Genomic DNA, 25,096 nt, shown 5'->3' with positions numbered 1-25,096 from the left:
CGTGCGTAGTAAAAGGCAGCGGGGTCGGCCTGAGCGGATGGCAGTTACTCAGGTGCGGCGGTCGATGTGGGTGAGGATCGGAATCAAATAAAACAGCAGCAACGGCGACACTTCAGCAAATCGGCGTCCAAGAGCGAGGGGGAGAAATAAAAATAAAAGGGACCCGAGTGGTTTTACTGCGTCAGAGCGAAGGGGGCTGTGTGAGGGCCCAGGAGGGGAGAGGCGGGGGGCGGGTAACAGCGGCCGGACCGAGCGCTTCCTCTTTTCGAAGCTCTGCCGCCCCCTTGCTCCGACTTAGGCCGTGTCTCGCCCGAGGATTTAATTAGAAAGTGAGCGGGAGAAGGTAAGCGAGGGGATGAAGGGGTTTGTTGGTATGACGGGGTGGGAGCCGTAACAGGCTGACGGCAGGTGGACATGTTCGTGCTTGTGCGCTGCATTGGGCTCTTTACTACCTTAGTGCGCGAAGCACCTCTGGAAGGGGCTGCTTCCACAACGCGGTACAGGCGGCGCTTATTTCCTTTTGCTTGTCTAATTGCATTTTTTTTGTTTTTTTGTTGCAGAATATGTATTCTAAATGTCATTGGAGCGCAGGGAACAAATTATCTCAAAGTTCAACCTCTGCAACCAAGCGGAGGGCGGGCAAGGATTCTTAACCAAATTTCTGCTTAATTGTAATAATCACAGTTGGAAATTACTCTAACATGGCAGATTTTTCTCGTGTAACAGAAGAGCAAGATCATAATTTGGGGTTGTTTGTGGCGCCTCGCTTTTCTTTTTAATTGGGGGGGCCCCCAAGCCTGGGGATTCAGGTAGTCACAAAGCGGTCTGTTTGTGTGTTGTCACCTCAGACTGCTAGTAAACATAATAGAAAGAAACCAAAGAGCTTTTATATAGCGCTTTTTACGACCCTAGGATGTCCCAAAGCGCTTTATAGTTAATTAAGTACTTTTTTTTAAGTGTGGGAAAATGGAGCAATCAGTCTGTGCATAGCAAGGTCCCACAAACAATATTGAGATAAATGACAAATTAAATTGTGTTAGTGTTGTTCAGATGTTGTCTGTTGCATATTGACCTGCTCTTTGAGTAGTGTCTTTTATTCCTACCTAAACCAGGGGCCCATTTGCTCTCAACGACTCATCTGAAAGATGGCACCTCTGACAGAGCAGCACTAGTGGCGGTGGGGTTGGGAAGGTGGTGGGGGCGGGGGAGAATAGCCTGGATTACGTGCTCAAGTCTCTGGAATGTGTCCATGACCTTTTGATTCAGAGATGAGAGTGCTGCCACTGAGCCACAGCTGACATCTAGATGCGTTGGGCCAGATTTTGCTGTGAGTGGTGAATGAACTGCACCAGCCGTTTGTTAGACTTGCATTTGCCCTTGCCCATAGCCTTCCTATGGGTTTTTGTATGGTGTGTTGCTGTCAGCTAAACATCCAAACAATGTGGTGCCCTCCACAAGGCATCCAGGATCTGTGTGAACAGGGCAAGCAACTGCATATCTCCGTAACCAATCAGATCAAAGAATCATTAATGAGCACTGCAGTCTGAACTTGGAAGTGTAAGTTAGAATAGTGAATTCAATGTCAAATCAGGTACAGAAAGCAAAATAGAGAGGGAGAGAAAGATAAGAGACAAAGAAAGCATTTAAAAAAAATGTTTATTTAAATTTAAAAAAAACTCCAACTATAATTCAAAGCTGAAGGAATGAGACACCACACTTGTGGCAGTTAATTCAGTGCCAGAGAGGTTGTTTGGCAGTAAGTAACCAGGCTGTTGAAAGGGTACTTTTGTGGCAAGTTTCATCAGTACAGGAATCCCACTTTATTCGATACATTTGAATGGGGAGCCAGACGACGCGATACCTTTTTCGCGCAGCTTATGGAGGAATGGTGCATCTCTGACAGCAGCTTCTGGATTTTGTGTTTAACTGCACAGTTGTTGTCTGATTTCCACATAAATAATGTTAGCCTTACTGTTATTTTCACTGCAAAATCCGGCCCATCATAAATATTTTTTTTTGCCTCACCCTCCCATTGCTGCTGGGAGAAATGGATGTGTGATCAAATGTATGTTGTGGAGATACTGGGGTGGACAAATGTAAGGAATCTTACAACAGGTTATAGTCCAACAATTTTATTTTAAAATCACAAGCTTTCGGAGATTATCCCCTTCACCTGACGAAGGGGATAATCTCCGAAAGCTTGTGATTTTAAAATAAAATTGTTGGACTATAACCTGGTGTTGTAAGATTCCTTACAAATGTATGTTGTCAGAGATCAGATGCAAACCCCTGACATCGGATGAAATTGATGTAAGCTTTCCTTTGAGACGTCCATGGAAGTAAACGTCGAAGAGTGGACCACCAGGAGAAGCTGATGCTTGCATGATTGCTGAGAATTGATGCCTTTTCTCATTTTCTAGTTTCCAGAGAACTTATTAATATTTTCACTTTTTAAAACAACATGTACCCAGCTGGCAGTTCTTCACCAATCTTGTTAGACTCTGGATACTCTTCCTGAAGTAATTGAAGTGTAAGTTCAGCAATGGCCATATTCTTGTACATAAGATCAAAGAATCTTACAGAAGGCGGCCATTAGATCCACCGTGCCTGTGTCATAGAAGTTTACAACATGTGTCAACACATTGGAAGGGCTATCCAATTAGTCCCACTCCCCTGCTCTTTCCCCACAGCTCTGCAAATTTTTCCTCTTCAAGTATATATCCAAGTTATTATTGAATCTGCTTCCACCACCCTTTCAGGCAGTGCATTCCAGATCATAGCCCGAGTTCCGATCCACTGTCGACCTTTCTCCAGTCCAAAAAACAACTGTTCACCACTGCTCTCTGTTCCTTGTCACTTAGCCAATTTTGTATCCATGCTGCCACAGCCCCTTTTATTCCATGGGCTTCAACTTTGATGACAAGCCTATTATGTGGCACTTTATCAAACGCCTCTTGGAAGTCCATATACGTCTCATCAACTCTCTATATTACCTCATCAGAAAACTCAATCGAGTTAGTTAAACACAAATCTGTGCTGGTTTTCCTTAATTAATCCGCACTTGTCCAAGTTACTGTCCCGGATTATCGTTTCTAAAAGTTTCCCCACCACTGAGGTTAACCTGACTTGCCTGTAATTGCTGGATTTATCCTTGCACCCACTTTTTTTGAACCAAGGTGTAAAATTTGCAATTCTCCAGTCCTCAGGCACCACCCCATGTTTCTAAGGATGATTGGAAGATTATGGCCAGTATCTCTGCAGTTTCCACCCTTTCCTCAGCAACCTAGGATGCATCCTATCTGGACCTGGTGACTTAGGCTGGTTTTACTTAAAGGAGGTACTAGAAAGCTACTTTATCAATTTTAGCCCATCCAGTACTGAACTGCCTCTTTTTTGCTGTTTAAAATCCTCGTTCATTTGATCACATTCGCATTTGTTTCCATACACAACTTGTTCTACAGGATAAAGAATAGAATTTTTAAATTAACTCTTCCCCTGCCTCTCTTTTCTCCCAATAAAGAATAGGAACTTGTTTTCTGAAGAATTGGGTGCACCAGTGTATTCTGTACATATCATTTCTAATATGATGAGGATAATTTTAGTGTGCATGCATTCTGCATTTTATTGTCAACAAAGTGCACAAAAAGCCATTTGAAGATGGTAACTTTGTGCATTTAAGAGTAATTTCAAGTAAACTTCTATAGCCATGGCATAGAATAATGCCTTTTGATCTGCAGTGCCATCAACAGATCAGAGTTGAGCTTGTGGAAAATAAGTGCTTTTATGTTTAGTTTAACTTTGATGTCGACAATTATTCTGAGTGAAATGATGCAATGAAGGAGCATACTGTACATTATGAATCGCACTTCTGCTGATAAGACCGTAATGGTGCAAGGCAAAAGGGGGTGGTAATTGGACAAGTAAAGAAACAAAAGACTGGTCCAGAGGAGCTGTAAATGGCACCAGCACCTGCTGCCTGGAAAAAAAAAATGGGAGTAGTGGTTATGATCTGAAGTTATTGAAATCAATTAGTCCAGAAGGTTGTAAAGTGCCAAATTGAAAGATGAGGTGCTGTTCCTTGAGCTTCATTGGAATAGTATAGGAGGCCAAGGACTGAGTGGGACAGAGAATTAAAATGGAAAGCGACGCGAATGAACAGAGGTGTTCGGCAAAGCTGTCTCCCGTTCTCTACATTGGGGAGACCAAATGCAGGAGACCGCATCGTGAGCAGTGACGACAGTTTACTAAATTGAAAGAAGTAAAAGTAAATTGCGGTTTCACCTGGAAGGAATGTTTGGGGCCCTGGACAGTGGGAAAGGAGGAGGTGAAAGGGCAGGTGTAGCATCGCTTGCACAGGAAGGTGCTGTGGCAAGGGGAGCGAGTTTGGGTGTCATGGAAGAGTGGACCAAAGTGTCGCGGAAGCACCAGACCCTTAGGAATGCTGAAAGGGGCAGGATGGGGAAGATGTGTTTGGTCGTGGCATCGCGCTGGAGATGGCGGAGGATGATCTGTTGAACGTGGAAGGTGAGGACAAGTGTGACTTTATCGTGGGGATGGTCAGAAGTGTGGGAAATGGGACGGACGTGGTCGAGGGCCCTGTCACCAACAGTAGAGGGGAATCCTTGGTTGAGAAAAATGAAAGACCTACCAGGAGCACTGGTGTGGATGTTGTTTCAGTGTCTGATGTACTTTGAGATGTGTGTCATCTCAAAGTACATCAGACACTGGAAATCTGAAACAAAAATAAATGCTGGGAACACTCAGTTTGGTTAATCTTAAAACAGCTATTATTTATTCGTGCTGTACAGTGTAAATATGATCTGAAATCTTTCACTTTTCATGGTCTATAATTAATAGAATCGAGTAGAATCTTAGCATCAGACACCTTGGGAGTTGAAGAATTGTAACTTTTTTTTATTCGTTCATGGGATCTGGGCGAGCCCGGTATTTATTGCCCATCTCTAATTGCCCTTGAGAAGGTGGTGGTGAGCTGCCGCCTTGAAGCACTGCAGTCCGTGTGGTGAAGGTTTTCCCACAGTGCTGTTAGGAAGGGAGTTCCAGGATTTTGACCCAGCGACGATGAAGGAACGGCGATATATTTCCAAGTCGGGCTGGTGTGTGACTTGGAGGGGAACGTGCAGGTGGTGTTGTTCCCATGTGCCTGCTGCACTTGTCCTTCTAGGTGGTCGAGGTCACGGGTTTGGGAGGTGCTGTCGAAGAAGCCTTGGTGAGTTGCTGCAGTGCATCCTGTGGATGGTGCACACTGCAGCTACTGTGTGCCGGTGGTGAAGGGAGTGAATGTTTAGGGTGGTGGAAGAGGTGCCAATCAAGCGGGCTGCTTTGTCCTGGATGGTGTCGAGCTTCTTGAGTGTTGTTGGAGCTGCACTCATCCAGGCAAGTGGAGAGTATTCCATCACACTCCTGACTTGTGCCTTGTCGGTGGTGGAAAGGCTATGGGGAGTCAGGGGGTGAGTCACCCGCCGCAGAATACCCAGCCTCTGACCTGCTCTTGCAGCCACAGTGTTTGTGGTTGGTCCAGTTAAGTTTCTGGTCATTGGTGACCCCCAGGATGTTGATGGTGGGGGATTTGGCGATGGTAATGCCGTTGAATGTCAAGGGGAGGTGGTTAGACTCTCTGTTGTTAGAGATGGTCATTGCCTGGCACTTATCTGGCGCAAATGTTACTTGCCACTTATGAGCCCAAGCCTGGATGTTGTCCAGGTCTTGCTGCATGCGGGCTCGGACTGCTTCATTATCGGAGGGGTTGCGAATGGAACTGAACACTGTGCAATCATCAGCGAACACCCCCATTTCTGACCTTATGATGGAGGGAAGGTCATTGATGAAGCAGCTGAAGGTGGTTGGGCCGAGGACACTGCCCTGAGGAACTCCTGCAGCAATGCCCTGGGGCTGAGATGATTGGCCTCCAACAACCACTACCATCTTCCTTTGTGCCAGGTATGACTCCAGCCACTGGAGAGTTTTCCCCCTGATTCCCATTGACTTCAATTTTACTAGGGCTTATTGGTGCCACACTCGGTCAAATGCTGCCTTGATGTCAAGGGCAGTCACTCTCACTTCACCTCGCCTCTGGAATTCAGCTCTTTTGTCCATGTTTGGACCAAGGCTGTAATCAGATCTGGCGGAACCCGAACTGAGCATTGGTGAGCAGGTTATTGGTGAGTAAGTTCCGCTTGATAGCACTGTCGACGACACCTTCGTCACTTTGCTGATGATTGAGAGTAGACTGATGGGGCGGTAATTGGCCGGATTGGATTTGTCCTGCTTTTTGTGGAAAAGACATACCTGGACAATTTTCCACATTGTCGGGTAGCTGCCAGTGTTGTAGATGTACTGGAACAGCTTGGCTGGAGGCGCAGCTAGTTCTGGAGCACAAGTCTTCAGCACTACAGCTGGGATGTTGTCGGGGCCCATAGCCTTTGCTGTATCCAGTGCACTCAGCTGTTTCTTGATATCGAGTGGAGTGAATCAAATTGGCTGAAGACTGTCTTCTGTGATGCTGGGGATATGGGTAGGAGGCCGAGATGGATCATCCACTCGGCACTTCCGGCTGAAGATGGTTGCAAATGCTTCAGCCTTGTCTTTTGCACTCACGTGCTGAACTCCTCCATCATTGAGGATGGGGATGTTGACAGAGCCTCCTCCTCCTGTTAGTTGTTTTATTGTCCATCACCATTCACGACTGGATGTGGCAGGACTGCAGAGCTTTGATCTGATCCGTTGGTTGTGGAATCGCTTAGCTCTGTCTATAGCAAGTTGCTTCTGCTGTTTAGCATGCATGTAGTCCTGAGTTGTAACTTCACCAGGTTGGCACCTCATTTGTAGATACGCTTGGTGCTGCTCTTGGCATGCTCTTCTACACTCCTCATTGAACCAGGGTTGATCCCCTGGCTTGTTGGTAATGGTAGAGTGAGGAATATGCCGGACCATGAGGTTACAGATTGTGCTGGAATACAATTCTGCTGCTGATTGCCCACAGCACCTCATGGATGCTCAGTTTTGAGCTGCTAGATCGGTTCTGAATCTATCCCATTTAGCACGGTGGTAGTGCCACACAACACGTTGGATGGTGTCCTCTGTGCGAAGACGGGATTTCATCTCCATGAGTACTGTGCGGTGGTCACTCCTACCGATACTGTCATGGACAGATGCATTTGCGATAGGTAGATTGGTGAGGATGAGGTCAAGTAAGTTTTTCCCTCGTGTTGGTTCGCTTACCACCTGCCGCAGGCCCAGTCTGGCAGCTATGTCCTTCAGGACTCGGTCAGTAGTGGTGCTACCGAGCCACTCTTGGTGATGGACATTGAAGTCCCCCACCCAGAGTACATTCTGTGCCCTTGCTACCCTCAGTGCTTCCTCCAAGCGGTGTTCAACATGGAGGAGGACTGATTCATCAGCTGAGGGAAGGCGGTAGGTGGTAATCAGCAGGAGGTTTCCTTGCCCATGTTTGACCTGATGTCATGAGATTTCATGGGGTCCAGAGTCAATGTTGAGGACTCCCAGGGCCACTCCCTCCTGACTGTATACCACTGTACCGCCACCTCTGGTGGGTCTGTCCTGCCGGTGGGACAGGACATATCCAAGAATGGTGTTGGAAGAGTCTGGGATGTTGGCTGAAAGGTATGATTCTGTGAGTATGGCTATGTCAGGCTGTTGCTTGACTAGTCTGTGGGACAGCTCTCCCAATTTTGGCACAAGTCCCCAGATGTTCGTGAGGAGGACTTTGCAGGGTCGACTGGGCTTGGTTTGCCTTTGTCGTGTCTGGTGCCTAGTGGTCTGATGCCGGGTGGTCAGTCCGGTTTTATTCTTGACTTTTTTTTTAGCGAGATTTTACAACTGAGTGGCTTACTAGGCCATTTCAGAGGGCAATTAAGAGTCAACCACATTGCTGTGAGTCTGGAGTCAAATATAGGCCAGACCGGATAAGGATGGCAGGTTTCCTTCCCTAAAGGACATTAGTGAACCAGATGGGTTTTTACGACAATCCGGTAGTTTCATGGCCACCGTTACTGATACTAGTATTTTAATTCCAGATTTTTATTTAATTAATTGAATTTTTTAATTAATTGAATTTAAATTTGCCAGCTGCCGTGGCGGGATTTGAACTCATGACTCCGGATTATTAGTCCAGGCCTCTGGATTACCAGTCCAGTAACATAACCACTATGCTACAAGTAGGTCTCATTCCACTCATTAACCTTCAATTTTACTGAAGTGACAGTAATATAACATTGGTCTCTTTCCCGATTACTCAGTGGACAAAGCTGTCTTGTGTAGAACTACGCCACATATAAGGTCACAGATTCTACTCCTGCTTTGGACTGAGTTAGCTGATACTAGATGTGACAGAAGGTCTTGATGCCCTTCAATTAATGAGGGGAAATATCTGCTGGGATTCCTGCTCCTGAATACTATTGAACAGCCCCTGCCAATATGTTCATGTTGGATGAAGACAGGACTGGGTGAAATATAGTCCACAGTTGAAAAGCCCTGCAGCCGTTTACTGTCTCGGCTCAGATATTGGCATGAGGCATTGCACGGCAGTTGGGATCCATAGTACTTCACCACAAGCAAGAGTCTTCACCTTCGAGAGAAAGTGGGGATAAAAGGAAAATAATTTATTTATAAAATCAGATATGAACACAGTGAAAAAGAAATTTCTATAAAATGTAATTTTAGCAACAGTAAATGCTAATGCTGTAGCAAGCACTAAATTGCATTACTGTACAAGCTTAGAAGTTGAGGACTGAGCACCATATGACAAAGATGGTGTCAGTTACTGAAGTGTGCATAACTGAGCTTGTATCACACTGTTAAATCAGAGAAGCAAAGTTGTCTTGTCAGTCGTGCTGACGCATGGGAACCCTTATCAATGCAGACATCTCATTGCTGATTTAACACTCAAGTTCCATAATGAGTAATTTTCCAGTGGAACCAACAAGATTACCTCTGGTCCATCTGTGATAGATTTGAAACTATTAGCCAAGCAATGCTAATAATTAGCCAAAAAAACCCAAACTGCATCAAAACACAACCTTAAAACAAGTAGGTCTCATTCTACTCATTAACCTTCAATTTAACTTTACTGAAATGGTATATATAAAATACCTAATTGTAGTTGGCGCTGTTGCACAAAGAAATTTAATTCACCTTCACGAACACTAGCCTGGGGCCCATGTTATTTGGCTAGTTTTTTATTTTGTTTTTCGAAGTGCTGTCGAATTCTGCAAATCAATGTTGATAGCCAAAGCTTTAAAATTTTAAATAAGTGTTAATTTTTCTATGTAAATAAATTAGCCAAACTGCAAAAAATCTTTGTTGCTTAATTCCTGTACCATTTAGGCAAGAGGCACATCTTTCAATCTCTCAACTGCCCGTTGTCTCGTGGGAATTTTACCTGCATGTGGGCCCCAGGCTAGTGTTTGTGAAGATGAGTTAAATTTCTTTGTGCAACAGCTTCAACTACAATTAGGGTATTAGAATTAAATATTTTGTATGTACCATTTCAGCAAGGTTAATGAATAGAATGAGACCGACTTGTTTTAAGGTTGTTTCGATGCAGTTTAGATTTTTGTGTATCGCAGGAACAAGGCTCAAGGAAATGTGAATTTTGTCTCCTGTTAGGCCTACATGATGTGGCTGCTGAAATCATTCAGGGAAAAAAACAATGTGTTCAGAGCATTTTTTAAAAGAAGTATAAACAGTTGCTTACTGTTTCCTGGTGATTCCTTCTAAAAACAATGGATCCAGCAATGTAACCGTTGCTGTGATGTAGGCACTGTAAAGTGTAAAATATGGTTAAGTGAGTGTTTTGGTCTCATGCAAAAGTTGGTAAGTTTTTTTTGAATACACTGGAGAAAGAAATAGTTATGCGTACACACATCAGTCTTTCAAGGTTTGTTGATGATGAAACTTGTACCTTTTTTTAAAAAAGGCTTCCCTTTCTCGTTTTTTTTTACGTTTTGGTAATGAGCCATCCCTGGTTGAAGGTGTGGGTAACGTGTTCAGCGAAGACCCGTCTGTCCTTTACCAATACAATTTTGAAACAGGCTGTTCGGTGTGTCAAGTCTGACACTAGCCCCATGTAACGTTTGCCTCCCCAGCACGTTCCATTACCTATTTTTGCTCTGTCTTTCTCCACAATTGTGTTGCTTAGATTGGTAACGTGCTGTATGAAAAACTGCAGGCTCAGTCCTGCAGTTTGCTATTGTGGTGTGCTGTCTTGGGACCAACATGTTGCACTTATTTGAAGACAAATGCTAGGTACATAATTTTAACAACTTAACTTTGATCAAGCTTACTGTTTTTTTTTCCCCAAGGATGATCTGTTCTTCCTAACTTCATTATTGCTTGTAAGGTTGAATAGCCTTGAACATTGTTGCTGTCCGGTGCTTTGGAGTTTGTCTACATGACTATAACTGGAACAGATTTTTAAGTATTATCTCCGATCTACTAAATTTAAAATAGATCAGGCTGGCTAGATATTCTGATCAGCATTCGTAGCTTTCATTGTTGTGTTTTTTAGCAGCTATCTTTGTTTACTTGTTTAGGTTGAACGAAACTTGCACGTTTTCAGAAGTGGTTAATGTTCATTTAACTCGGGTAGGATTCCACAGGAATTCAAACTTGAAACTGTGTGTCTCCCATGAATAATAAAAGCAAAACTTCAAATATTCACTCCTGAACTTTGATCTTGCAATCAAGGAAACCAGTCTTTCTAAAAGTCTGGTGCTGTTCTATGGTTTTCAGCAATGTGTACATTTTAAAATTCAGAATCAAATTTTTCTGACTAGTTGGGTAATTGTCGCAACTACTGTAGTTACGTGCTCCCTGAAAAGGAAGTAAATTTTATTCTTTGCTCCTGATCTCTTTTCCTGGTGGAAGCACCTGGCATCCTTTTACTGGCTTCCCATTGACAATTGGGCTGTGATCAGGACCTTGGTGTGTGGTGACTGGCAGGCACAGATATTCCTCATGGATAAGATTATTATTTGAGCTCAAATGCTGTCTATATAGCATGGTGGCAAACTTAACATGTCATGCTACAGACTGACTAACTAACTAATTAACTGACTAACACTTGCACTTTGGCTACTTGCCATCTGGGGATACCCATCTTGGATCAGACAAAATACTAAGGTGCCAAACAGGAAGAGGTTCAGTCTTTGGCCTGACAGACTGTAGTGTTGGCAAAAAGCCAGTGCTGCAGTTGTCTATCTATATACTTTGCCAGAGTTTAGGATATGCCTGAGAGGTCATGGCAAGGAGGGGGAGAAATCCTTATGCAATGTTGATAAAATCTGCTAGTATAAAACACATGAAATGCAATTGTAGTAATTCTAGAATTTCTTTAAACTGCAGGTAGTTGGGAAGAATGATCAGCTACTGAGTTTTTACTGCTATTTCAAGAAGTATTTTTTTTATAACAAATTAGCCTCCTTTTCCCCCACCTCATCCAAGCAGAGTGCATGTGCTTCATTTTTATGTCATTTTGGGGTTCATGAAAGAGTAAACTATTTGATTAAGCTTTTCTCTGAGAAGCAAGTGACACTAAAAATGAAAGTAATTGCCTGGCTCCTCCTCCTTGAGTCATGCAGACCAATAAGTTTCCTGGTCTGTGCTGACTTAGGTGATTTTGGGACATTGGCAAAATGCTACAATTGGCTTTCGTGCCACTCGATAAGCAGCAGCCATTGTCTGGTGCTACACCAAAGTACCCGTTATTCATATGACAAGTGAGTGTCTGTCTTCAAATAATCAAACTGTGGACCATATTACAGCAGAGTCTGTTCCAGTCCTCACCCAAACAATTCCAACATTAGCTGTGTGACATTCGGGGCAAGAAACCTGGCTAATTTTTAATTGCGGGTTTAGGGCGGTTATACTTTTCTGGATTATCATTTTGTAGATTTGAGTGATTGGAGAGTTCACTATTACATTTATCTGCAGTAATCTGATAACTTGTTAAATGTAGTTTCCTGCTACATGATTTGACTAAGCTTTTCTTTTGAAAAGCAAGAGGCACAAAAGGAAAAAGATGAAACTAAGAAAGAACTTGTGTTTCTCTAGTGCCTTTCACTACCTCAAGCTGTCTCAAAGTGCTCTACAACCAATGAAGTACTTTTGAAGTGTTGTCACTGTAGGAAACACTGCATCCAATTTGCGCATAGTAAATACACATAAACAGGGATGAGATATTGACCAGAAAATCTGTTTTAATGGCATGGACTCTAAGGGCCATATGGCCTCCTTTTTCATGCTGTAACCTTTTCTATGATTCTAATAGTGTTGATTGAGGGATAAATATTGGCCTGGACGCTGGGGAGAACTCCCCTGCTCTTCCTTGAAATAGTGCCACGGAATCTTTTACGTCCTTCTGAGAGGGCAGATGGGGCTTCGGTTTACCGTCTCATCCAAAAGTCAGCACCTCTGACAGTGCCGCACTCCCTCAATACTGCATTGGAGTGTTAGCCTAGATTTTGTGCTCAAGTCTCTGGAGTGGGACTTGACCCCACAACCTACTGACTCAGAGGTGAGATTGATTCCTAATTATCTTCCTTTTCAGTCTGGAAAATGCCTGCCATTGCAGCTTTCTCTTTTTTAAAAAAAAACCTGACCGATGCATGGGAAGTCAATTTGTTTTTTTTCATGAGTTCACCACCTGAGCAAGACTTATGCAAGGCACTCCAACAGAATGGGCGTGATGTTTTATCAATTACTGAGACAACCTAACAAATTATTCTTTCAGTCTTTGGGGAAAATTGGCCTTTTTAACCACCTTTCCCAGTACCCTTTTTCAACGTGTGTGAATGCATCTTTCTTTAAAACACAACCCTTAAATATAACTTTTTTTCCCCAAATCTGTTCTGTGCACAATTGATCAAAAAAAGTCAGATGTTCAAAATCACTCTTGGTATTGACTGATCATGTCCTTTTGAACAGTGAGTTAAAAGTGTTTAATATGTAACCACAAGTTTCAAGAATGGCTGTGCATTTTAATTTACTAATTTTAATCACTCACTTTGTCTGAAGTCAGATAATCAGACAAACATATAATTAAATTGCAGTTCATAAACTTAAAAGCAACATTTACAATGAGTATATACAGATTAAGCTCATGTTCTCATGAGGAAAATTTTTTATTGTCTAAGATTTGTTTAATGTATGTTTCCTGACAAACACAGTAGATCCAACTGTAGCTCATTCTAGTTAAACGAAAGTTTGCTATTATATCAATAGAACCTTCAGCAATTTAAATCAGCAAACCAATCTGATATGGCATTAAACAATCTGTCTCTTAATTGTCAGCCACCATTTGACAATTAAACAAGTAAAATCTATATTTGTGATACCCTGTATGGTTGGGAAAATTAAAGCCTAGTATTGTGTATCCAGTCACATGATACAAGGTCACTGCCCGTCAAATTAGATTATTCAATTACAAGCTTGTCATCCAGCAGGAAAGAAAATGTCATTCTGAAGATTTGTCATTTCAAACCATTGATAATACTGTCTTAACACTGCAAACCATGTGTTACCACTTGGTTACGTGGAATGCTGGTTTGTAACAGTGTCGAACTCTTCCTACCCTTTCTGAACTGAGTAAAATATACTGCATCTGAACAATATTTCCATAGAAGTAGAATTATTTGACTGAAATTTTTCTTGTGCTTAAGGTATATTGCTGAATTCTTAAAGCTGCAATAGCTTAATTACACCAACAGTTTAGGTCAACCAAGCTTTTCCTACCTAAAGATTTTATTGCTGTTCATCAATGAAGTAAATTCTTTGGTTGTTTTTGTGATCGATACCATCCTCTGACTGACTGCTATCTGTATAGCCGGACATGCATTACACTGCTGGTTGCACCTTGCTGCGTCTTCCATTTGAGCTCGGTGGATGCATGTGCTGAACTCTGCTTTTACCTTCAACCTCTTCCTCCGAAATCAATTTTAAAAAAAAACCCACTAAAATTAGCAAGGATTATGCTACGATATGAAATCAATGGAACATTTTGGAAACAAGATAAGGAATTGTCAGGACTTTTAGTTTGATATTGATCTGACAAATCCAAAATATGATTTGGAAATCCAAACACTAGTATTTTTGGGTTGTGGTGAATTCGGAATACAAAGCACCAATCTCGGTAATGTTTACCTTGAAGGATTGCTGAGATTAAAATTTCTCTGGAACTGGCGTTGAAATTACATTTCTTGATTCTACTATATGAACACGTAACACATTAGACTGAAATTTCTCTGCTACTTTACCAAAGGTGTTAACCTTTTCATAATAAATGGGTTAATGCTTTTGCTAAAATAGCAAAAGTTTATGGCAAAGGCGTCAAGTGGTCATATGCTGGTATCCCATGGTGTAACCTAAGTGCACATGTAATTAGACAATTGGCTAAAACACATCCAAGTAACTAATTTTGCACGTCTTGATGTGGAGTGTGAAATTATCTTAATTTTGTGCCTGTCAAGGTTGCGAACAATGGGGAACTGGAACAAGTTCCTTTTTGGACACTATCTTACCAGGTTGTACCTGACCCAAATGCAGAGATAATTTCCCTTTATTCCACTCCCAACAGTATGACTCATCCCCCAATTTTAGATTATTACTATTGCACCAGTGACATTTTTCCATTTCCTACACCAGTCATCCTTGTAGCCACTCTGAAATATTGCCAAATTTATGCTGGTTAGAAGCAGTTTTGTACTGTGGGACTGCACCCATTAGGAATTGGTTTGGGACTGCCCAAATTCACTTCACATTCTTTAATTTCTAAGAAGAAATTTATCATGCAGCTGCTAGTCTGGAGGACAGGATACAGCCACTACTGATTTTTTTTGTTTTGTGAGGTCTGGCTGTCGCAGTATCGTAGGTTCAAATTTCAAGCAATTTTCAGAAAGAAATCTTCTATTTATATAGAACCTTATTATGCTTATCAAACATTCCAAAGCACATCATGTTTGATAAATTGCTTTATAGCTGCAGTCACTTGTGAATAATAATGAATACTTTGCAATGAAATGCAACCTATATTTGCACATGTAAGACTGATTGTGTGTCCACTAATGAATCAGTTGTTTTCATGAAGGTTTCAAGACTTCTAAACTTTGCACTGCTACTAAATTTCAGCTTTGTGTTTTTGTAAGGGGAAAGAATGGGGAGCCAGAAAAGTGATGAAATGTTGTAATGTCGGAATTTTGAAAACTTGAAGTATTTGTAATGGTGGTGACGATCCGGATTCTTTCCCCTCAGTCTGGTTCAGTAATAACTGAAGTCGAATACATTTTAAAGTTCAACACATCTTTAATAGCAGGGTTCTTAGTCTGCAGCATTGATTTGGACTCCTGATAGAGTCCCTCTATGCTGGCAGAGTAAGAACAAGAAACATACAGAAATCCACACGTTTTTATACAAATCAATAGGGTTGGAACATACTTAACGAGGGTCAACACCAATCATAAGCCGGGCATAGGTTGCCATGCGAGGTTACATTATTTCCGGCCAATCATAAATCGTCCATGTGCTGATCATGCTGCTGTTAGACATCAAAGGGGATAACTTCCTCACTTTCCAACTTGGAATGTTCTTCCCTGTTCCTTCTGTTCCTTATCTCCCAACCTGGAATGTCTTTCAACTTTGGCTAAGCTCGTTACCTATATTGATCTGCCATGAACATGGAGACATCCAGACCAGTCCTTGACTCACATCAAAGACCTATCATTGATAAGACAATGCAGGCCTGCTGACTAAGCAAACATATGGCCCAGCAGGAGGGCCAGGCCACTTGTATCAATCTCAGTTACTAACTAATTAACCCTTTCTAACCATTTTGCATTCTGCTTCTTTGCCACGTAGGCATTTTAATATTTTACCGAAAACTGACCATGTAGGGATTCTCAGTGGCAGCTCCTCAAAGAGTGATAAATAAAACCTGTTGCACTGGTCGTGGTATATTGCTGGATTTGTTTCATAAATATCTGTACTGGTTTAGTCTTACCTGAAGATGACACTCACTTCTGTGTCCAGTAGTGCACTATGTCTGTGTTTGTATTTGTGAAGGGAGTGGAAAAACGGCTTGTAAAATGTGTTTGTTTTATGTATGGAATAATAGATGGTTACCATGGTGATGAGCGTTTAGGTTATGTTCTATATTGGTCGGCCTTTGTTTTGTGACATTATTGAGTGGAGACTTTGCTTTGTCAGGTGAGATTGTTAAAGGACCTGTATAAATGTCGCAGTGCAGCAAAATCAACACTGCTAGAGATTGTGAAAATAACACAAGTCATTATTTGCTATCATGCCATCGTTTAGTACCCTAAAAAGAGACTTAACCAGCATGCTTAGTTTCAGTTTTTTTGTATAGAAGAAAAATATTTTCAGTATCAACAGACAGGATTTAAGTTGCATAGCTAATTTACTAACTAAATTAGTTAAATTGCTATAGATGAATACAAACCAGTATTGGCCAAACTCCAGTATGCTTTGTGGACCCCACCGAGAATGCTGAATGCCATAATTCCCATGCCAGTTGAGTTAGTAGTTTGACATGGTCCGAAAGCTTTCGGATAACCTTTCAGAAATACTCCTATTGACTGACTTAATTTTATTTGCATCAGGAGCACCAAGCATGGCTTCAATCATGGTTTTCCATAACTAGAAGTTTTCTTTTTATAAAGAGAATGTTTGTTTTAAAATGACGATCCGGATTCTTTCCCCTCAGTCTGGTTCAGTAAAAACTGATTCGAATACATTTTAAAGTTCAACACAACTTTAATAGCAGGGTTCTTAGTCTGCAGCATTGATTTGGACTCCTGATAGAGTCCCTCTATGCTGGCAGAGCAAGAACAAGAAACATACAGAAATCCACATGTTTTTATACAGATCAATAGGGGTTGGAACATACTTAACGAGGGTCAACACCAATCATAAGCCGGGCATAGGTTGCCATGCGAAGTTACATTATTGCCGGCCAATCATAGATCGTCCATGTGCTGATCATGCTGCTGTTAGACATCAAAGGGGATACTTCCTCACCTTCCAACCTGGAATGTTCTTTTCTGTTCCTTATCTCCCAACTTGGAATGTCTTTCAACTTTGGCATTTACCTGAGGAAGGAGGAAGTCTCCGAAAGCTTGTGAATTTAAAATAAAATTGCTGGACTATAACTTGGTGTTGTAAAATTGTTTACAACTTTGGCTAAGCTCGTTACCTATATTGATCTGCCATAAACATGGAGACATTCAGACCAGTCCTTGAATCACATCAAAGACTCTTCATTGATAAGACAATGCAAACCTGCTGACTACGCAAACATATGGCCCAGCAGGAGGCCAGGCCACCTGTACCAATCTCAGTTACTAACTAATTAACCCTTTCTAACCATTTTGCATTCTGCTTCTTTGCCACGTAGGCATCTTAATATTTTACTGAAAACTGACCACATAGGGATTCTCAAAAATGCAATTTACTCAATGGAAAAATCTAATTCAGAAATCATTTCTTAAAATTATTCATCAGTTTTCATTTTAAAATCCAATTTGCTGTTTTCCCATCGAAGATTTTTTCCAGGAAAATCACCGTTGGCATTTTATTAAGATGTTAGGCCGAAAGAACACAAAAGATTAATTTTAGCTATCGTACAGTTTTTTAAACAAGTAGTCGAATTGAAATCACTGCTAAATCAACAAGAGCAGATGCTAAACAAAATAACTTAAAATTTCTGAACTCTTTGTCGTTGGGTGATACACCAAGTTATTTAAACGTGTTTAAATTTAATCCAGTGAATTGGGTGACATGCAAATTTATTCACTGGGATTCAGTCCTATATCTGAAGAGTTGAAGGATTGTGAGATGACTCAATTTTAAAAACGCTTAAAAAAAATCAGGTTTTTTTTGTCTGCCTTGTTCCCCATAGTAACTGAAAATTCGAACATCCAAATTTTTTTTCAGGTAATGCTTACATTAACTTGCTTATATTTTACCTGAAACAGCTGCTGTTCTTTGGTTTTAAGTGTAAAAATAACAAACAGTTGATTTATTTTTCTCAGTGGAAAGCTCTTCCTGTTTCATTACGGCTTCATATATGGTTAAAAATGTTTGTTTTTGAATAAACACGGGAAGAAGAGAGGCCTGGAAGAATGTGGGATCAAATATCTGAAAAGCATGTAGACCATGAAGTATGGAACTTTTATCTGAATGTTATGACAAGTTTTTATTTTTCTATGTTGTATAATTATATGCAACATTAAATTTAAGGCATATAGGGAGAAATCACCAGTTACAGCTTTGTATTTGCTTACAAGAGCAGTGGCAGTTAACTGGAAGTATTCATCTGGCAGTGTTTGTAGCCAAGTTTTTTTTTGCAGGAAGTAATGTTGGAGAGGTGGGAGTTTTAATAAAATTTTGTCTTTATAGGGACAGGATTGGTTTAGGAGAATCTATTCCAACTTTTTATTGTAATTATGGTTATTTCTTCTTTAATGTGCAACAACTTGCATTTATATAGCACCTTTTTTAATTAGTAAATTGTCCAAAAGCACTTAACAGGAGTGTTGTCAAACAAAATTTGACAACGAAGCACAAAAGGAAATATTAGAACAAGTGACCAAAAGCTTGGTTAAAGAGGTAGATTTTAAGGAGCATCTTTAAAGGAGGGAGAGGTAGTGAGGTTTAGGGAGGGAATTCCAGAGCTTCAGACCTAGACAACTGAAAGCTTGGCCGCCAACAGTGGAGGGATGAAAATTGGGGATGCACGAGTGGCCAGAATTGGAGGAGCGCAGAGATTGCGTCGGGCTGGAGGAAGTTAGAGGTAAGGAGGGGCGAGGCCATGGGGAAATGTGGAAGCAAGGAGGAGAATTTTAAAATCGAGGTGGTGTTAGACCGAGAGCAAAGATTTACCCTTCCTCGTTAAATTTTTCTTTTTTTTTGTTAAACATTTCCTCTTGCTTCAAAAAAAATACTGTACTGCCTATCTTCTCTCTCTGCGTTTGGTGTAGATTTGCTGTCATGTTCTTTAAATGTTCAAATATATCATCTTTTCATTCCTTCTTTTCCCCAACCCCTCATATCATCCACCACTGACCTGGGTACTTGGAGAATGCAAAGGTGTGAACTTGTGTCTTGCTGGGCCGTGATGATCAAAAAATTCTATTGGAGCCAAACATAGCTTTGCTACCTTTTTTTAATACTAAATTAAAAAAAATTAGCTTGTGTAGTGTAAAATGTCAAGTTTTGAAATTGGAATTCTTTGTAATCTTATTTGTTTTGCTATTAAATCAGTTACATTTTTTGCATGTGAAAGTTCTTTCTCTTTCTCCGCCCCCCCCCCTTCCCCCCATGTCAAAGACTGCTGGCATTACCAAAATTAATTAGTATAAAATATATTGCACTGTAATGGTGTGACATTTAGTTATTAAGCCTGTTCTTGCCCAAAAATTTTGCCATGTTTTTATGAAGTAGTTGTTTGCATTAAATGCTTGCTTTAAATTCCAGAATACAGGAAAGATTTCAGCAAATTGAGTTTTTATAATTTAAAACATACAGAAGCAGGTTTTTTTTCTGCAGAGGAAATAACTAAGTCAACCATGGTTGCATTCTTAATCTACTGCAGTGCTCTCAAGTGAATAATATATTGGATGTAGACTTGTCAGTTATGCTTTGCTATGGCAATACTGTACCTATGTAAATATATTGCATCCTTGCTACAGACCATTATGACTACTATTAAATACATTTGTTATATAGTAGGTACAGCTCAGGAGTCCACCATTTGGCCTATCGTCCCTTTGCCGTGTAAGGCTGTGTTATTTTCTTATCAGCTCATGAAACCTGCTCCTTCGACAGACCTTGTGCCGTTGATCTATTTAGGGTATTTTATTCCGTATTTTATCTTGTGGGGAGGAGGATCACTTGTCATCAAAACAACTTTTGTCTTCAATATAGCACAACATGGTGCTTCACAAGGGAATAGGAAAGATGGGACACAAGGTTAGAGGTGATGATGGTATGGTTGAAGATCCAAGTTTGAAGACGGGTAAGAGATATGGGAAGGTGCATGGCTTTAGGAAGATACTTCCAGAATATATATGCATATGGTTGGAGCCTCTGCCGTGGATAGTGGAATCGGGGAGGGAGCGCATATGACATCAGAGTCAAAAGAATGGAGATTGTGAGCTGTGACATTGGGTTGGAGGAGGTTGCAGAGATATGATGGCATAAGGCATGGAGGGGTTTGCAAATCAGAACAAGGATTTTGAAATCAATATACTGAAGTATGGGCAGTCAGTCGGAGGTGGCGAGGACAGGGTTGATCGGTGAACGGGATTTAGTATGGGATAGAGTGCGGGTGGGTGGAGTTGTGAATAAGTTTGTGTGGCTTGGAGCTGGGGAGGCCAACATGAAGGGTGTTTTGAGAAGTAGTCTGGAGACAAAAGCATATGAGGGTTTCAGTGAGGATGAGATGCATGTCGAGGTGGAAAAGCAATCTTGGATGGATGTCGTATTTGAAGCTCCACTCAGGGTTAAGCAGAAAATGAAGGTTGTGCACTCTGATTTAGCCTGAGTGGGCAGCTGGGAAGGGAGGGAGGTGGGGTTGGTGGAACTGAGGGGTGGAATTTCTGGCAAGCAAAACCAGAATACCTCGTTATCCCACTGTTCAACACTGGCTATTCACCCCATGGACAAGAGTCCTGCACCATTCCTTACTACACTCAGACACAGAAGAGTTGCTTTGTCCTGTGAATTATTTTATCATCTCATTCTATACTTGGATCTGATTTACTTTTTAAAAAAAACTTATGTGCCTTGTGTAGCCTGCTTGATATCTTGTGTAATCTTCATATCAAAACATGAGTAACAAAATGTTGTGATATGGCAATGGTATAATAAACATCTAGAATTATTGTACATCAGGTTGTTCTGTTTGTACAATATTATCCTTGCCATGAATGTCATGAAGAACTAAATGAGTGAGTGACCTCATGAGAGGTAAATACATGTCATCCTCTTTTTCTCAACTGCACCACCTTCTGTGTTTAATTAGTGTGAAGCTTTGACTGATGTGCAGTGAATGATTTAATTTGTGTCTGCTGCGTATCGTGTGATCTTGGGTCAGGTGTGGTTCCTCTCGGTTGTAGATACTGATGGTTAACATGTTGAAGTGCATCTGATGCAAGTATTAGCTAATTAACAGCTCAGGAGCGAGACTCTGTTACTATGTCATTAGAATGCCTAGTAACTATTATGTCCATAGAATTAACTAGTTTTATAATTGCAATTATTAACAACAGTGTGACTTGGGTCAACCCAGGTATAACATTTGGTTTAGTTCAGGTTGTTTTGATCTTAACCGAAGTGATATGCTCCGTGCTGTCCTAATTTTAGTTAGTGTAGCAGATGGCATAATGCTCTTCTGCTTCACAGCCAAGCTAGAATCCCCATCTAAGTGGGATCTTTGTTCTAAGATGCAATCATTATATAGAGAGCTGCTTGGTATATATGAACAGTTGCTGTGCATTGGGCAAACTTATCAAATGATTTGTGGTTGTATAAAGTGCCTGTTTAAATAATCTCCTGAAGTGGTAATGGAACACTATATATTCCTTAATTGGTGTTAGTGGGAGAATTCATAATATTGTTATTGCTAACACTCTGAATTAACACTTAATTTCAATCTTTTTTTTTAAGTACTGCTTCTGCTACCCTGCAAGACCACTGTTTTCAGTGTGAATGTATGGTAGTTACCAGTACACCAATGTGCAGCCCGACCTTGTTTTACAGGTAGCTTTGTGGGACATTAATTAATGAAATAGGCTCATTACTGCATCTCAATCCAGCTCATCTTGAGGTGATAGGCCCCGCTGAGTCAGCAGTAAGCCAGAGCAACACTTGCTTTTGTTTTGCTTTTAAATGATGTACTTCGAGATGAGGTGTGCGTGTGCACTCAGGAATGGTTTCGTTCTTTTCCTGCTGAGTTCTACATATCTCAACTGGGAAGGGGAGCAAATAAGTGTAGAGCGCAAGATATTGACTTTCTTAATATTAAAAATAACTTCTCCTGTGTATCTGGGTGTTGGATGACGAATAATGCTTTTGTTTTAATTTTTACATGGGAGTATTAAGCCTAGGACCTGAGTTTGTTTCCATTATTTTCTGCTGGATCCTTTCAAAGATGATTTTTGCACACAATTATGCATTCCTTAGGAAATCAGGAATAATGGGATTTGTAACAACTGATTTATTGTAGTTATCAGTTATTGGAACGTAGGTTTAATCCACCCAAAATTAAACTGATCAAAAATGATACATTCTAAAGGCTGAATGAAAATTTAATATCCTGTGCTATAATGCATCATTTTAGAAGCCAACAAATGACAGCACAGAAGGCGGCTCCTGTGCCCGTGCGAACTCTTCAACTGGAATTATCTATTCTGATCCTTTTTTATATTTTCCAAATATTTATCCAGTTCCTTTTTAAATGATTGTCTCAATAGCCATGTGTAAACATTCCATATTCTTGTAACCCTTTGTATGAAAATGTTTCTTGTAAACTTCCCACTTTGTTCTTACGGTCCTGAGTCAGAACCCCTAGTTACCAATTCACTGTTCAGTGGAAACTATGTTGAAAGACCCCACCTCGTGTGGATATAGTTTTTCTGTTTGTTAATTCAAGTGCTAAATGTACAAAGACTTAAAAATAACATCGAACAAATTCTTCAATTATAATGCATGCTATCTAAAGTGGAATGGTAATTGAAGCACTGCATCAACATATGCATGGTACTGTACAAAAGCCAGTCGAGATGGCTCATGGCTGATTAGAATTTATAGATTGTATTCAGTTGATTAACACAATCCTAGATAATTGGCTAAAAAAATTATTTAAGGCAGTGCTACTCAGTTTCTGCTATGCACAGAAATTGCATTAATTTCAATAAGTGGGCATACAATGGGGATTTAAAAATAACTCTGGCAAATATTTTAACTTAACCTGTTTGGCAGGAAACTGATTGGATTGGCCACCTGTTTTACTCCTTGCCTGATTTTACTTTCCATTAACTACAATTGGGTACGGGGTGTAAAACGTGCAGTTGATCACAGACTAGTTAGGTTAAGATTAGTCCCTTTAGGTGCTAGCCTTGCCGCTGAGTCAGAAGGTTGTGGGTTCAAGCCCCACTCCTAGACATTTTGAGCACACAATACAGGCTGATACTTCATTGCAGTACTGGGGGATTGCTGCACTATCGGAGGTGCAATCTTTCAGATGAGACATTAAATCGAGGCTCTGTCCATCCTCAAGTGGATGTAGGAGGTCCCTTGTCACTTTTTGAAGAGCAGGGGAGCTCTCGCTGTGTGCAAAATTTGCTTCCCTACATTACAACAGTTCCAAAGTACTACTTTGGCCGTGAAGCACTTTGGGGATGTCTTGTGGTAGCGAAAAGTACGATAAAATGCAAGTTCTTTTCTTAATTCAATTTTAAAGATAAGGAAATGTAGACTCCTATTGATGAGGTTGAATTTTGCTGAGGATGGCAGCCTTGTTTGTTGAAACATTTGGGGATATTGTGTTTTTGTGGGTACACATTTTTGTGTCTCATTGTATTTGGGAGAGGGCCCTGCTCATTGCTAATGGTTAAGCCATTCAACAGATCCAGTTTCAATTTCTTCACTTTGCAGCTCCTGGAGGTACATTACAAGACTATTACATGGTCTTTATTTTTACACAAAATTCACTTATGAATTTTTTTTCCCAAGTACCTGTCTTCAAATCTGTCGTTGCTACTGATTTCCCCAGTTGGTTCAGTGAGCTAACATAATTAGCTGAGCCATACAGACTGAGGGTTAGGCCTGAGGCCAGTAGTAGGGATGTTCCAAGTAGTTGCAGCTGATTCCCAACCCAGATTATTGCAAGACTGTTGGTTGGGATGTCTTGATAGGATTGGGCCCAATTTGTGATGCCTCTTCATGGTTGTCGTCTGCTAACATTTGTTGTTGAAGCTTCAACATGAAGAATGGAGATCTGGACCAGGTACAGGGGGTGCTCTGCATTGAAGGAACTGTATCCTAGTAAGGAGTCTATGCCTTCAGGAGGGAAGGGGACAACATTGACAAGGAGAGGGCTAATCATCAGCTTTATCTTTTACATTTTGGTTGACTTTATTTTGTTTCTAACTTTGTATTTGGTATGGCAGCAGAGCCAGTAGTGAGAATGAAATGTGCCTCATCATTGATTACTCAGCTGCTTTCTGATGGGTGAGTAGCACTAAAGCCACATTGCAACTTTTTAATGAATAAATAAAAGCACGACAAAAATGTAATCGTCTGTTCAAATTGTGCAGAATTTTTTTTAATCCTCCAATGTACAGTTGCCACAGTGCATGGTGCTGCAAGGATTTATTGAATCCCTGATCAGATCAATTTAGATTAGCCTTCTTAAAAAGTTAAGTAGGATCACTCCACAATTTATTATACATACACTGACTATGATGCAAGCTTTGTGATGTGGACAAAGGATATTATTACATCTTGTATGCTCATAATGAACGCCTTGATGTGTCATGACTGATGCCTGTCAAATGCAGAAATTTGAAGTCAACACAGGGAATGAATCAGAAGGAAAAGTACCAGATAGAGATTTCAACTTTCTTTATCTGATCTGGTTACAAATTGTTTTGCACTTTATTTTCATAGTTTCCTCTTTGATTACAGCCTTGCTCTGTAACTCACTTCCAGGTTTGTAAGATTTATTTTATCCCTTTGTGGATCATCCACCTGCATACATATGTACAGATTACAATATGCATGTAACTTTGCAGATCATAAGGTAGCTCTTCATGAAAAGTCTCTAGCTTGATATGACCTGTGTTTCTTGAGTTGATAGACAGCATTAATTTGAAGTTTCTTGGAAGTAACTTTTTGTATGATTGTGGCATTAGATTATGATAAATTTTTCTTAGTGATGACTCAGGTGTTTACATATATACAAGTTATATTCTTTCCTGGACACCCATCTGAATCTTTTGGTGTGGTTGTGATGTGAGATTTGCCTATGCTTGGATGGCATGGA

The 25,096-nt window shown here is 40.8% G+C and overlaps 1 protein-coding gene across 2 annotated transcripts in view; it reads left to right on the top strand.

Annotated features, from left to right (window-relative positions):
* The window catches only part of scai (suppressor of cancer cell invasion), a 119,035-nt gene continuing 93,939 nt past the window's right edge, over window positions 1-25,096 (top strand). For both annotated transcript variants that reach the window (XM_067969711.1, XM_067969712.1), the window contains exon 1: window positions 1-343. The gene's annotated coding sequence lies outside the window, so the exon portion shown is untranslated. The remainder of the gene's footprint in view (window positions 344-25,096) is intronic.

The sequence above is a fragment of the Heptranchias perlo genome, chromosome 31, assembly GCF_035084215.1.
Source record: "Heptranchias perlo isolate sHepPer1 chromosome 31, sHepPer1.hap1, whole genome shotgun sequence".
NCBI lineage: Eukaryota > Metazoa > Chordata > Chondrichthyes > Hexanchiformes > Hexanchidae > Heptranchias > Heptranchias perlo.
The sequence above is the reverse complement of the archived record's forward strand: the minus strand, read 5'-3'. Positions and strand labels throughout refer to the sequence as shown.